We start from the raw sequence: 12,541 nt of genomic DNA, 5'->3' as shown, positions 1-12,541 counted from the left end.
GATGCATTTCTTGTATTTCCATGCTTTTTGGGGTGTTTTCTATCCTTTGGGCCTCGTCTCTTTCTGTTAAGGGAGGTAGAGAGACTATCGAGGAGTCTTGGTGACTCAGAGTTGTTGGTGATTTACAGTAAATAATTCACTTGGCAACCCGAGATATGTTTGCTAAGGGATTTGTGTGGGATCTAGTTCTGCTTTGTCATTCAGTCCTATCCAGAATGTAGCTCTGCTAGAGGTCAGGAAATATGTCTGCTCTTGCTAGAAATGAATTGTAACCGCATAGTGCTTGGTTTCTTCAATAGAAAACTAAAGCACATCGTTTCTGCTAATAATGTTGATACTGCATTTAATGAACTACTTTCCCACATGGGTTAGTATGACTTTAAGCTATTTTAATCTATTTAAATACAAGTTTGTGTTTGTCCCAGTCAAATTAAGTTTAACTACTGACCCGATCACACGGCTGGTGTGATAGACAAAGTTGTAGCAAAAGAGCAGGTTTCACAATTTCCAGTAATGGTCCGTTTCTTTGTTCGGCGCTTTGCACGGAGCAGAACACCTGCCGCCTCGCCCCGGCTGCCCCGCTGCCTCTGCTACCCGCCCTTTCCCGGGGGATTGTGCGAAGGCAGTTGGCAGGGCCCGGGGGGCAGGAGCCACCGGCTGCCCTGCAGGGAGCTGGGTCTGCTCCTGGGCTGCTCTGGGGTGGGTGCTCTTTTCCTTCAGGCAACTGCGTCTCTGAGCTGGCCAAGCTGTTTGGGCAGCTCCGTTCTGACGTGCAGAGAGGCTGAGGTGTCCATCTGAGGTAGGAGCTTCCGGGTGAGTCAAGGTTGAGCAGTGTCTATAGTAGAAAGTACACTTGTTGTGCACAGCTTGTTCCTGGATCAGTGATGGTATAGGGGGTGTTCAGGAGCTGCAAGGTGGTTTAATCTTCTGCATTCTTGGTTTTTTTTTATTTTAGGTGCATTGCGTTTTTTTTTGGCGTTTCTGAGTTCACTGTAGAAGGAACCTTGTTTTTTTCACTGGTTCTGTTGGATATTGTTAAAGTTGTTGACATCATCTTTTTCTATAGGACTGATGGTGAGATTATCTAGCAGGGGTTAGGGTGAGCATCTTGTATGCCTCTGTATCCGGAGTTTCAGCATTTCTCAAGAAAGCAGCAGGCATACTGGGCATAGTGTTTTTTCAGGGCATGGGACAGCTTGTTGCCTTTCCCAATCACCCATAAAGTACCGTGTTGTCCCTAGAGCGTTTGCAGCCTGCAGCAGGGCCCTTCCAGGCTGTAGGTGTCTGAAATTCACTGACTATATGGGCCTGTAGCAGAGCCCAAAGCCTGTGGGATGTCAGAGGATAGGAGGTACCTGCAGGAGGCAGGGCAGGGCTTGGAAGAGCAGCTCCTGAGGAGCAGCCGATGCAGGGGGTTCAGGGGTGCAAATATAGGGCAGGAACTGTTGGGAAGGAGTGGGGTTCCTTCCCTGACAGTTCAAAAGAAGAGAAGGGGTTTCTAAAGTTTCAGGACTGAGGGATGGCTGGGAAAGGGAGGCAGTGGGTTCATCAGTTGTCCTCAGGTTGGTTTTGCAGTTGGATTCAGCTGTCGATGAGGTCTGTTCTGTTTGAGTCACTCTGCAGCCAATACTAAGGTACAATGAAGTTACAAGAAATGCAGTGTCAGCCATCGGAGCCTCTACGTCACCGTGCATGGGGCTGACTATCAGATGGATCTCATCCCTGCAAGAGGCCCCGAAGTACAAGCTCTGGCGATGATAGAGCCGAAATGGATGACGGGCTGTTTGGAGTTAAGTGGTAATGGAGGGGATAGGGTGGTTTAAGGCTATTTTAACAGGGACATATCATGGCTTAGGTGTGAGCACAGGAAACTTTGTCAGAGCTATGGCTCAGAGACACCAAGGGCCAGAGAGGTAGGAGGATCAGCCGACCAAAGCAGGCTGCAGAGGGAATAGCATCCATTGCTCATTTGGTATGTGAGCTGTACATTAAAATATACTGTCCAGAACTCAGGTCTCTGCTCCTTGTACCTTTTAGTCACCACATTCCCTGACTTAATTTTCACGTCCGTCCCTTCACCACCCATCCAGCTGTCATGGTCACTGCTACTTAGAGGCATCAATGAGGCGCTTATGTCCATGGCAGATTTCTTGCACAGTCTTCCCTGGAATTTCTTGGAGAAGAGTATGTACATTATCCCTGCTTGTAACGGTCTCTGTCCAGGAGTCTTTTCTTTATCGCAGTCCCTAGGCGTGCAAGCCTTCTCTATTATCCCAGTTTTGCTTTTTTCCCTTAACTCTCCAACAAGGCTTGCTTTAGTATTAGTCATGGCAATTATGCGCTCTTGTCCTTGTTTATCTATTGTGGTTTTTTAGCACCCATTTCTGTAGCTGTAAGGTGTCTGTTTTAGATCTTTGAGTCGCCATGTCATGCCATCGTGGTTTTTCCCATCAGCTGACCACCTCTGTAATTGCATAAGGGGCTTCATAGGTAATGGGGCTTGGGCGTCTTGAGCCGCTTTCATGGCAGGCCTCTCATCCTTGGGGCTTCATCCGTTGGGCAGTCTTGGTTGCCACATTCAGAGCTCTTGCAACAGAAGGTAAGAATTGAACTTCAGGCTGAAAGCAAAATAAGAATCCAAAAAGCAGAAGGAAAATCAATGTCCCAAGAATCAAATTCAGAAAAGGACAGAGAAAACGGTAATAGAATTTCCCCTCAGTATAGTACCTGAACGCATACTGGATCTTTTCCTTCCATCCAAGCTTACAAATTCCTCATAGGAAGTCAGCCTGTGTCAAAAATTAGAATAAGCTTTTCTTCTTTTTTTTTTGTCCTTCTGTGATGGCACTGTGTGTCCTCCTGCAAGGCTCTTGGAGGTGTGGAGGAGCTCCCTGTAGCACACCTTGGTTCTTGGAAAGTTGATAAATTCAAGGACTTGGCTTCTTTAGTGCAGATGAGCTTCAAGTTCAGGGGTTACATTGATGCTTTTGGTTGTGTTTCAAGTCTGTCTGTCCCAAAGCCAATGGGACATGTTCAAATGATAAATCAGATGCAGGCAAAGACCGTGGGGCAGACTTGGTCTGTGCTTCACTCTTACATGTTTCAGGGCAGCTCTGCTGAAATGTGGTTTCTACAAGAAGTTGCATGGTGCACAGGGTCCCATAACTAGCCCTGTGCCTGTCACAACCCATCCAACCTGATCCATGTTGGGGACAAGCAGCAGAAACAAGCCTATTTCTTTCCCTTTGGTGCCTGATCTCCAGCATAGGGAAAGTTTTCCTGGGAAGGCAGGGAGAAAGCTCCAAAGAAATCACAGTTATGACTCCAGAGGAGCCCGATACTCCAGCTGCTTGAGGGATAGGCAGGTGCTGGCTTGTGGACGGACTCCAAGACGCTGGGGAAGGAGGGAAAGCAAAAAGTCTTATGAGGGAAGGATCTGTCAAATCCCCTTTTCTCTGGGTGGAAAAAACCCAGCAAATGCCGACAGCCACCCAGGAGGAGCAGAGTCTCCCAAGGGAGTGGAGGAGGGATCTCAGAGGGGTTGCATGAAGCAGAGGCTTTATGGGGCTGTGGTTTCCAGGGACAGAGCGAGCCCTGGAATCCTCTATGAAGTGAGGAAAAAAAAAAAGTGCATTCAGGCACAGTCATTATGGCAACACAGAAACTTCTGGTTAGCTGGGCTTGTTTCTTTGCCTCATCATCATCACAACAACAATAACGAAAGCCATTTCCTTCCTCTTTTTCTCTGTGCGTAATGGACGTCACCGTCGCTCTCTGCAGGAAAGTCACCAAGTGCTGCACCCCCAGCCTGGGATGGCAGGGAACAGAGCTCTGCTCCTCCTGGGTGAGTGTGGCAAAGGGGGCTGGTGGGGAGCATGGCGAGGTCTGGTGCCTGCTGTCTTCCCAGGGGATGGACAGCCCATGTGGATGCCAGGAGGTAACGTGTCCTCAAAGAGCCCCAGTGACCCAGTGAGCTTTGGGGGCTGGAGGACAGAAGCTCCATTTCCAGCACAAGCTCTGCTGGGCACTTGCCCCTTGTACCTCTTTGAGGCATGTCTGGATGGGGTTTTGCTCTGCCCAGGGAAAGGGAGTTTTTCGTTTATCCTGCCAGGCTGAGGAGATTTGGATGGAGCAGTGGTTGTCCCTGTCACAATGTAGGCTCAGAGCTTTCTCCTTGGGGTGGTCCCATTTGCTGAGGAGGAAGGAAACTGGGGTCCAGCAAGGCTGGTGGGTATAAGCGTGGTGAGGATGGGGATGCCATGCTCTGGGGCGGTGAGGAGTTGGTGGTGGGTGTCTCGGGGACCTAGCAGGCCTTGCCAAACCCTACCCTGCACAGGACGGTTCATGTCCAAGGCCAGTATCACTCCTCTCTATGCCAGGGACACTGCAGGAGACCTGGCAGGCACATCCCAGGAGTCCTCATCCCTTCTTCTTTTCGTCCTTTCAGCTCCAGCCCTTGTCCTTGCTGGTGAGTCTCTTTGCTTGCAGATTTATGATGACAGCCCTTGGGGCACTGGACAGTTCTTGCTGAACAAGGCAATAGGCCCTGGTGCCCCCTCGAGCAGCAGCAGGGCATGGTGTGACTCTGCTGTCCCTCCACATGCCGCCTGGCTTAAAAGATGCCAGGCAGCACTGGGCACTGGGCACCAGCTCTGCCGTCCCTCTGAAAGATTAGACAGTCCCCCAAAATCCCACCAATGTCCTAGAAACCCCAGTGAGCATTGGGGTTCTGCCCTCTTCCCCCATCCCAGCCTATGTGTTCAGGGTTGAGGGCTCCCCACCATGCATGCTGTTGCACTGCGTCTCTGCTCTGTCCTGCTCTTCCCTCCTGCCTGGACCTTCACGGCTGCAGAGGCAGCCCTGCTGACCCTGGACCTGCCCTGGAGCATGATACTTCCAGGAGAGAGCATGACCCTTAGGTGCTGGGGCTCCCACTTGCTGCAGTAGCACCCCATGGCTTGGTACAATGGCAAGCTCTTGGCACCCACAGACATGGACACCTACAGGATCAGAAATGTCAGGCAAAAACAAATGCACAGAATGAATGCCAGAGCCCTGGCTCCACACACAGCAACCACGTCACCCTGCCTCCTGTGGTGAGTGACATGACCTAGGGATGAGCCCTGTTATCCCCTGCCCAAGACTCCTGGGCTTCGCTGTGGACCTACTTGTCCTGCCCTGGGACAAATGCAGCTCCTGTGGGGTTAACGACGGCAATGCTGTTGGGTTTGGGGTGCTGCAAGCTGGGCTATGGGGGCTTTTTTTCCTCCCTTCCTCTGCAAAATGCATCCCTCTTTCCAGGGCCCCTTTCAGCTGCTGCTCTCGGGGTCTCTTTCAGACTGGCTAATCCTCTGGGTCCTGTTGTACACGGTGTTCAAGGGGGAACTGCTGCCCATGCAGTGGTAGGGATGGGATGGGGGGACACATCTTCGGTGCGGTATTACAGAGATGGAGCTGGCATCATTATGCGATACGCCCCGGCAGAGCAGCATTCCATCTCCTGACCTGAGACCCACCACATTGGCAGGTACCACTGCTCCTTTTCATCACTAACTAAAAGGCAGTCTTGGGTTTTATACGTTTCCACTGAAGGTAAGAAATTCCTGTGTCTTTGGGCCCTCTGTCTTCCCAGGGTCTCATCTGGTGGGAGCTGCAGGACAGAGAGGGTGAGAGGGTCTGTATGATGTCTGAGCTGGGTCTGTCCTACCAATGCCAGTGCAGGAAACCTGGCACCTGCCCACCACCAGAAAAAGACCTGCCCGGTCACAGCCCCCAGCCTGGCTCTAGGACACTCCCTGCAGCCATCTCGGGGTCTTGGCCCTGCACAGCTTTGGTGGGGTGGGATGATTGTCCCTTCCCTCCAGCGTCTTGAGAGGTGATGCAGCTCCAGAAGGTCCATCCGATAAGATGTGCCCTGTCTCCCCCACCCTGTTCCCCCTGCCCCCATTTCCTCCCCCCATTTCTCCCCCTGTGTGATGGATGCACTCGACCTCTTAACCAAACTAGCAATAGTTTGGTACAGGCTCCGAAAGAGGTAAAGGCCTGAGCCGTGGCTGGGCCAAGAACTCCTCTGGTTCCGATCTGTTCTCTGAGAACCCACAAAGACACCGAGTGGCACAGTGAGCATCGGTCCATATGAGCTTGGAACACCGATCATGCACGAATAGCGGGTGGCTTTTCCAAGACTCATTTATCGAGGAACAAAGTAAGTTGTGGGTACAAGGAGCTTCATGCATATCTTTCCTATCGCATGTAATTTGACTACGAGCCAACCACTTTATCCTATAAATATGACAGCCTAAGGGAACCTTTGAGCTCTCCCTGCTAGGCAGCGTGGCTGCATGGCGGTGATTTCCCCTTGAGCTGGGACAGCTCTCAAGGCTGCTCCTTGAGGCAGAGAGGCCTTTTACCAACAGCAGATCTTTGGTAAGTGACTGATATCATGTATAACCTTGTAGTATGGTAACTTTGATTTTGTCTTGGTAACTTTGATTCCATGCTGAATTGATAAATTTTGCATATGTGATCCCTTAGACATAAACCGTTGTCCAAGTCTGAAACTAAGATTGGACCTAGCCACACCTAAGCTCCATCAGGGGTTTAGAAAGCAAGGGGGTCTACTCTGAACCTTGTGACTCAACAGGAGTTGTCCTCCGTACCTTTTGTACCCCTGGTCTCTCTGTGAATAATTCTAACTCGAGTGTAACCCTATTTTCCTTTGTGTGTTTCTTCCATGCAGTAATTAATAGAGTGAACCTTGCCATTGAGCTGTGTTAAGTCGCACTTTTATAACATCATATCAAACCCACTTTTGCTAATACCTTTGACGGTGATTTTTTAAGCAATCTAAATCACTCATTCGCAACACCCCGTTTCCCTGCCCGTCTCCCCATCTCTCCCCCCATCCGTGTCCGTTCCCCCCCTGTGTCTGTCTCCCTGTCCTGTCCCTGTCTCCCTGTCCCCCTCCGCGTGTCTCTCTGTCCCCCTTTCTACTGAAACGTACCCCACACGAGTCTTTGCCTCATGCGAGTCTTTTCCCCATGCAAGTGTGAGTCTTCCCCATGTGAGTTTTTTTTTCCCACGTGACACCCCCCACATCCCCTGCCCTCCTATCTCCTGCGCCCACTCCCCCCTCCCTCCTCTCTCCCCTCTGCCCCCCTTCCAGCTCCCCCTATTCAGCACCGAGGTGCACAGAAAGCTGGGAGGGCACACAGCTGGGACCCCAATAAAACTGGGGGGGGAGGTTGATGGGGGGATCACTGCTCAGGGACTGGCTGAGCGTTGGTCGGTTGGTGGTGAGCAATTGTTTTCATTTGTATCACTTGTCTTTCTTGGATTTTATTTTTCTCTCTTTTTTTTTCCTTCTCTTTTCCTTACACTTTGTTGTTGTTTCTTTTTAATTATTAAACTGTTTTTATCTCTGTCGTGGTTTAACCCCAGCTAGCAACTAAGCCCCACCCAGCCGCTCGCTCACTCCCCCCTGGTGGGATGGGGGAAGAGAATCGAAAGAGTAAAAGTGAGAAAACTCGTGGGTTGAGATAAAGACAGTTTAATAGGGAAAGCAAAAGCCACACACGAAAGCAAAGCAAAACAAGGAATTAATTCCTCCTTCCCATGGGCAGGCAGCCACCTCCAGGAAAGCAGGGCTCCATCACGTGTAATGGTTGCTTGGGAAAACAAACGCCATCACTCCAAATGTCCCCCCCTTCCTTCTTCTTCCCCAGCTTTATATGCTGAGCATGATGCTATATGGTGTGGGATAGCCCTTGGGTCAGTTGGGGTCAGCTGTCCCAGCTGTGCCCCCTCCCAGCTTCTTGTGCACCCCCAGCCCGCTCACTGGTGGGGTGGGGTGAGAAGAGAAAAGGCCTTGACGCTGTGTAAGCACTGCTCAGCAGGAACGAAAACATCCCTGGGTTATCGACACTGTTTCCAGCACAAATCCAAAGCACAGCCCCATAGCAGTGACTGTGAAGAAAATTAACTCTACCCCAGCCAAAACCAGCATGTTCTCCACCCCTTATTCCATACCATTTATGTCATGCTCAGGTCCTGCACTATCCAATACATCCTCATTAACCACCACCCCCCTTCCGATGCTTTGATCTAATACACAGATATCATTCCCTTAGTCTATGGACCACCCCTGTGAAATGTCCGTTAATGCCCATAAGATGTCCACAAATGTCCACAAAATGTCCACTGAGTTCATTTAGTCCACGACTTTGGGCTCCATCTGTTATGGTGGTCACTCAGGACAGGAGAGATGGTGTGTTGCATGGAGTTATTTGGCATCAAAGCCAGCTCAGGTCAGGTCACTGCTGCATTTGTACTGCTTCTTGTAAGACCTGTCCTCCTCTGTTTCAGGTGGTTCCTGCTATAGTAAACTCCTATAACATGCAACCTAAATCCCGGGTTACAACAATTTAAAGGTATTTCCATTACAGTCTCCACCCCTGCTCCCTTTGGACCAGACCATCAGGTTTAACATTGCAATGAACTCTTCCCCTTGCCCCTCCTCTGGCTTGGACTTATCCACAGACTGCAGTCCCTTAGGGGTGTACCTGCTCCAAGTGGAGCCTTAGCTATGAACCACAGTCTCTCCAGGGGTATACCTGCTGGAGCATAGTCTTATCCACAGCCACAGTTGCTTTGAGGTGCACCTGTTCCAGCATGGCCTCCTCCAGGGGCCACAATCCCTTCAGAGAAACATGCTGCGGCACAGACATAACCATGGCCACAGATGCTTCGAGGTGTCCTGCTCCTGTGTAGACTCATCCACGTCACAGTCCCTTCAACTTGAGTTCACACTGGAGTTCCAGCCTGTCCAGTGCAGCAGCACAGAAACAGCAGCGATACCATGGCCATCTGCCAGCCCAGGCACATCGCCATTGCTGTTATCACAATGTTCCCAGGCACAGCAGAGTCAGATGATCAGCAGCACAGCAAGCAGCGTAAGCAAAAAGCAGCCACTAACGAGCACTAGACAGTAAGGCAAGCAAGCCCCATGGCAAACACAGGAGCCTGGCGATGAATAGCTAAACAGCAATAACAGCTATAAATTCAATCTAGCACATTCCAATCAAACCTGTTGTTATCCTAAACCCTTCGAGCCCAATGTTGGGCACCAAAAAGGACTGTCGTAGTTTAACCCCAGCCGGCAACTAAGCCCCACCCAGCCAGTCGCTCACTCCCCCACAGTGGAACTGGGGAGAGAATCGGAAGAGTAGAAGTGAGAAAACTCATGGGTTGAGATAAAGACAGGGAAAGCAAAAGCCGCTCACGCAAGCAAAGCAAAACAAGGAATTCCTTCACTCCTTCCCATCGGCAGGCAGGTGTTCAGCCGTCTCCAGGAAAGCAGGGCTCCATCACGCGTAATGGTTGCTTGGGAAGACAAACGCCATCACTCCAAATGTCCCCCCCTTCCTTCTTCTTCCCCAGCTTTATATGCTGAGCATGATGCTATATGGTGTGGGATAGCCCTTGGGTCAGTTGGGGTCAGCTGTCCCAGCTGTGCCCCCTCCCAGCTTCTTGTGCACCCCCAGCCCGCTCACTGGTGGGGTGGGGTGAGAAGAGAAAAGGCCTTGACGCTGTGTAAGCACTGCTCAGCAGGAACGAAAACATCCCTGGGTTATCAACACTGTTTCCAGCACAAATCCAAAGCACAGCCCCATAGCAGCGACTGTGAAGAAAATTAACTCTACCCCAGCCAAAACCAGCACAATCTCAACCCACGAGTTTTCTCAATTTTACCCTTCCGATTCTCTCCCCCATCCCACCGGGAGAGGGAGTGAGTGAGCGGTTATGTGGTGCTTAGTTGCCAGCTGGGATTAAACCATGACAACAAGGTTAGTTGCAAGCCCTGCCTGGCTAATGCTTTAGGCTCTCCATGTTATTCCTACCATCTTGATATGCCATCCTTGTTCTCTGTTGCTGTTTTATAGTGCCTTTTGCTCCATAAGCAGCGGTACTCATGCTGTGCAAGCATACCTGTCTCCCAACCTCTGTGAAGTAACTCTGCCAAAGACAAAGAACGAAACAGCCATGGCACAATCGACAGCAAGTCTGCCTCTCAAGGCAGCCAACAGGCCCCTTTCTCTTGCCTCTTACTCTGTCCAGCTAGGCTGGAAAGTATGGGTGGTGCAGAAACTGCTACACCCTGTGACTCGTCTCAGGTTGTTAGCTTGACCCTGTGTATAGGCTGCTGAGGTTATCCACTCTGCACGGGATGCAGGAGAGCTTTACATCAAGTCATGCCTTTCTTCTTTGGGCAGCAGCGGTTCTGCTGCTGCTACAGGCAGCTGCTTTCCCAAGGGCAAGGAGCTGGGACGACAACAGGCTGCTGCACACTCCAGTGTGTGCAGATGCTGTTCCTGGGGTCCTGGTGCAGGGGAAGCTGGGGTACATTCTGCACTGCTGATGGCTCTTCACAAGGGAACCGTGCTCTGGTTTTAGCAGAAAAAGGTGTTGGTCACAGGCAGCCACGTATCGCTGTGCACAGGTATTTGGCAGGTGTCTTGCTTGTTCAAGTAGAGGTGTATTTCTTGCCTTGCGGTCTTGATGCCAAAACAATCAGGGGTTCAAGTTACAAAAGCCTTTTGACATCAAAGCAAGATGACAGCTGGATTTCTACCAGCACTGTATTTCAGCTGTGTTGCTAGCTGAAAATGGCTTGTAGGCCATTGAGAGGGGTCTGAATTAAAGAAACCGAGTGTTGAAGTTATTGTTTTAAGATGGCAAATTGGACAGCCAAAGGAACTGAGCTGCTCACCCGACAGTGGCAGAACAGCCCATCCAGCCTACCAAGTACTGTGGTTTGCAGCCAGCAAAGTGCAACTGCCACGCTTGCTAGCATGAGCGGCAAGGAGTGCGGAACTACGCTGTGGTCATCTGCTGAGGACACCTAATATACCAACATGCCTCTTCACCTTTCCTGCTTCATGTCTAATTGCTTTACACGCTGGAGGGCAGGGCGGCAAGTAACATTGTGCAGCGCCTCTTATCTAAGTGACAAGCCCTGCACAGGAAGCCTTGTGTGTATGCAGGATGAGGAGAGCAGATTACTGACAGCACAGACGTGAGGAAAGGGGCAAACAACACAACAAAGCCCAAGGATCACCAGCGTATCACCGATATGCAGATCAGCCACTTGCAGCTGGCCTGCTGGGACGCGCTGTTTCCTGCATAGCTGCCCCCTCGCCCAAAGCAGCTTTCGGTCTCGTCTCGCCTGCCTTCGGGGTGCCATCCGTGTTGCCTTATTTTTTTTCAATCTCTCTCCAGCATCTGTTGGCTGGCTGCCGTCACTCCCGCGACCCTGGTACCACATGCAGACCGATACAGCAGTCCCTGGGGCTTCCTCCGGGGGAAAAAGCCCTGTTCCCCAGGCTCCCCGTGCTGCTTCTCCTCCCCAGGGAACGGGGTGGGGGGCACGGGCAGAAGCAGCCACCGGACTTTTCAGGCAGTGGGACGCAAAGGGCCGAGCCGCTGCAGCCCCTGGGCCGCGTTCCGGCAGAGGCAGCGAGGATCGCCGGCGGGGCGGGGCGGGGCGGGCGGGCAGCCCGGTGCCCAGCAGCAGTTCCTGTCCCCACGCGCGCGGCTGCCGCCCGGCGGCCGAGGTGCGGTACTGCGGCTCGGGAGCCGCGCATGCGCGGTGGCGCCCCCGTCCTCCACGCTGCCCTCCGCCGGTAACGGCGCCGCGGTGCCTGCGGGGTGGTGCCGCCGCGCTCGCTGCTGCCTCCCGGGAAAGGAACGCCGCCGCCGCCGCCCCGCGTGCAGAGCGCGGAACTGCAGCGCCGGTGCCGCCGCTGGGCCGGCGCCGCCCGCCGGGCGCTCGCTGCTGGTGCCCGCCGCGCCGTGCTGCCGCCCGGCCTTCGGCGCCGGCTCTGGCCCCTCCGACGCGCCCTCGGCGGCCGGCGCATGCGCGGTGCCCGGGAGCAGCACGGCGGCGTGCCGGGCACGGGTCCCGGCGGCGGCGGGTGAGGGCCGAGGCCACCGGTGAGGCGAGCAAGCCCGCCCCTTCGGCGAGTGCGGGGCTGTCTCCGGCCCGCTGGCTGCTCAGGGGTGGCGGGACGGGAAGCTTCAAACCGCCCGCTGCGGCAGGCTCCCGGTCCGCTGGAGGCGAGCCGGGTCAGGGCAGCCCCAGGGAGTTACCGAGCGCTGATAGAAGGGAGGGGAGGAAGGAGGCGGACGCCCCCCCAGGCGCAGACGCCGGGCGCCCCCCGAGCCTGCCCCGGCTCCACTCGCCCCCCCCCAGCTCCAGCCCCTCCCCTGAAGCCTGTCCCGTAGCCTCGGGCCGCCCCCAAGCCCCGTCGTGACAGCGGCAAGCTGGCCCTCCATGCGTCCCCAGAAGCCCCTGCGGAAGGAGAGGCTTCAGCCAGGGGCGATCTGCGGTAATAACGGTGGCTGCTGCTGCTTCTTTCCCTCTCCCAGAGGCTGCGCTGAGGACACGGTCGTCCCTTCCTCCCCCGGGGCTGCCGGTGACGGCACCCGCCTCAGGCTTGCGTGGGTTGTCTGTGCCTGGCCTGGCTCTCCTCACGGCGTGGGG

At 53.3% G+C, this 12,541-nt stretch overlaps 1 long non-coding RNA gene across 2 annotated transcripts; it reads left to right on the top strand.

Moving 5' to 3' along the window:
- The first annotated feature begins 1,046 nt into the window (after window positions 1–1,046).
- Window positions 1,047–10,924, top strand: LOC140644075 (uncharacterized). 2 transcript variants are annotated; one of them, XR_012039739.1, is made up of 2 exons: window positions 1,047–6,426; window positions 9,942–10,924. It is a non-coding gene; the product is annotated as an uncharacterized lncRNA (long non-coding RNA). The 2 variants fall into 2 exon arrangements; XR_012039738.1 differs by having other exon boundaries at window positions 8,365–10,924.
- The last annotated feature ends 1,617 nt before the right edge of the window (window positions 10,925–12,541 follow it).

Source organism: Ciconia boyciana, chromosome 26, assembly GCF_034638445.1.
Source record: "Ciconia boyciana chromosome 26, ASM3463844v1, whole genome shotgun sequence".
NCBI classification, from domain to species: Eukaryota; Metazoa; Chordata; class Aves; order Ciconiiformes; family Ciconiidae; genus Ciconia; species Ciconia boyciana.
This window is presented reverse-complemented; position numbering and strand designations above follow the sequence as displayed.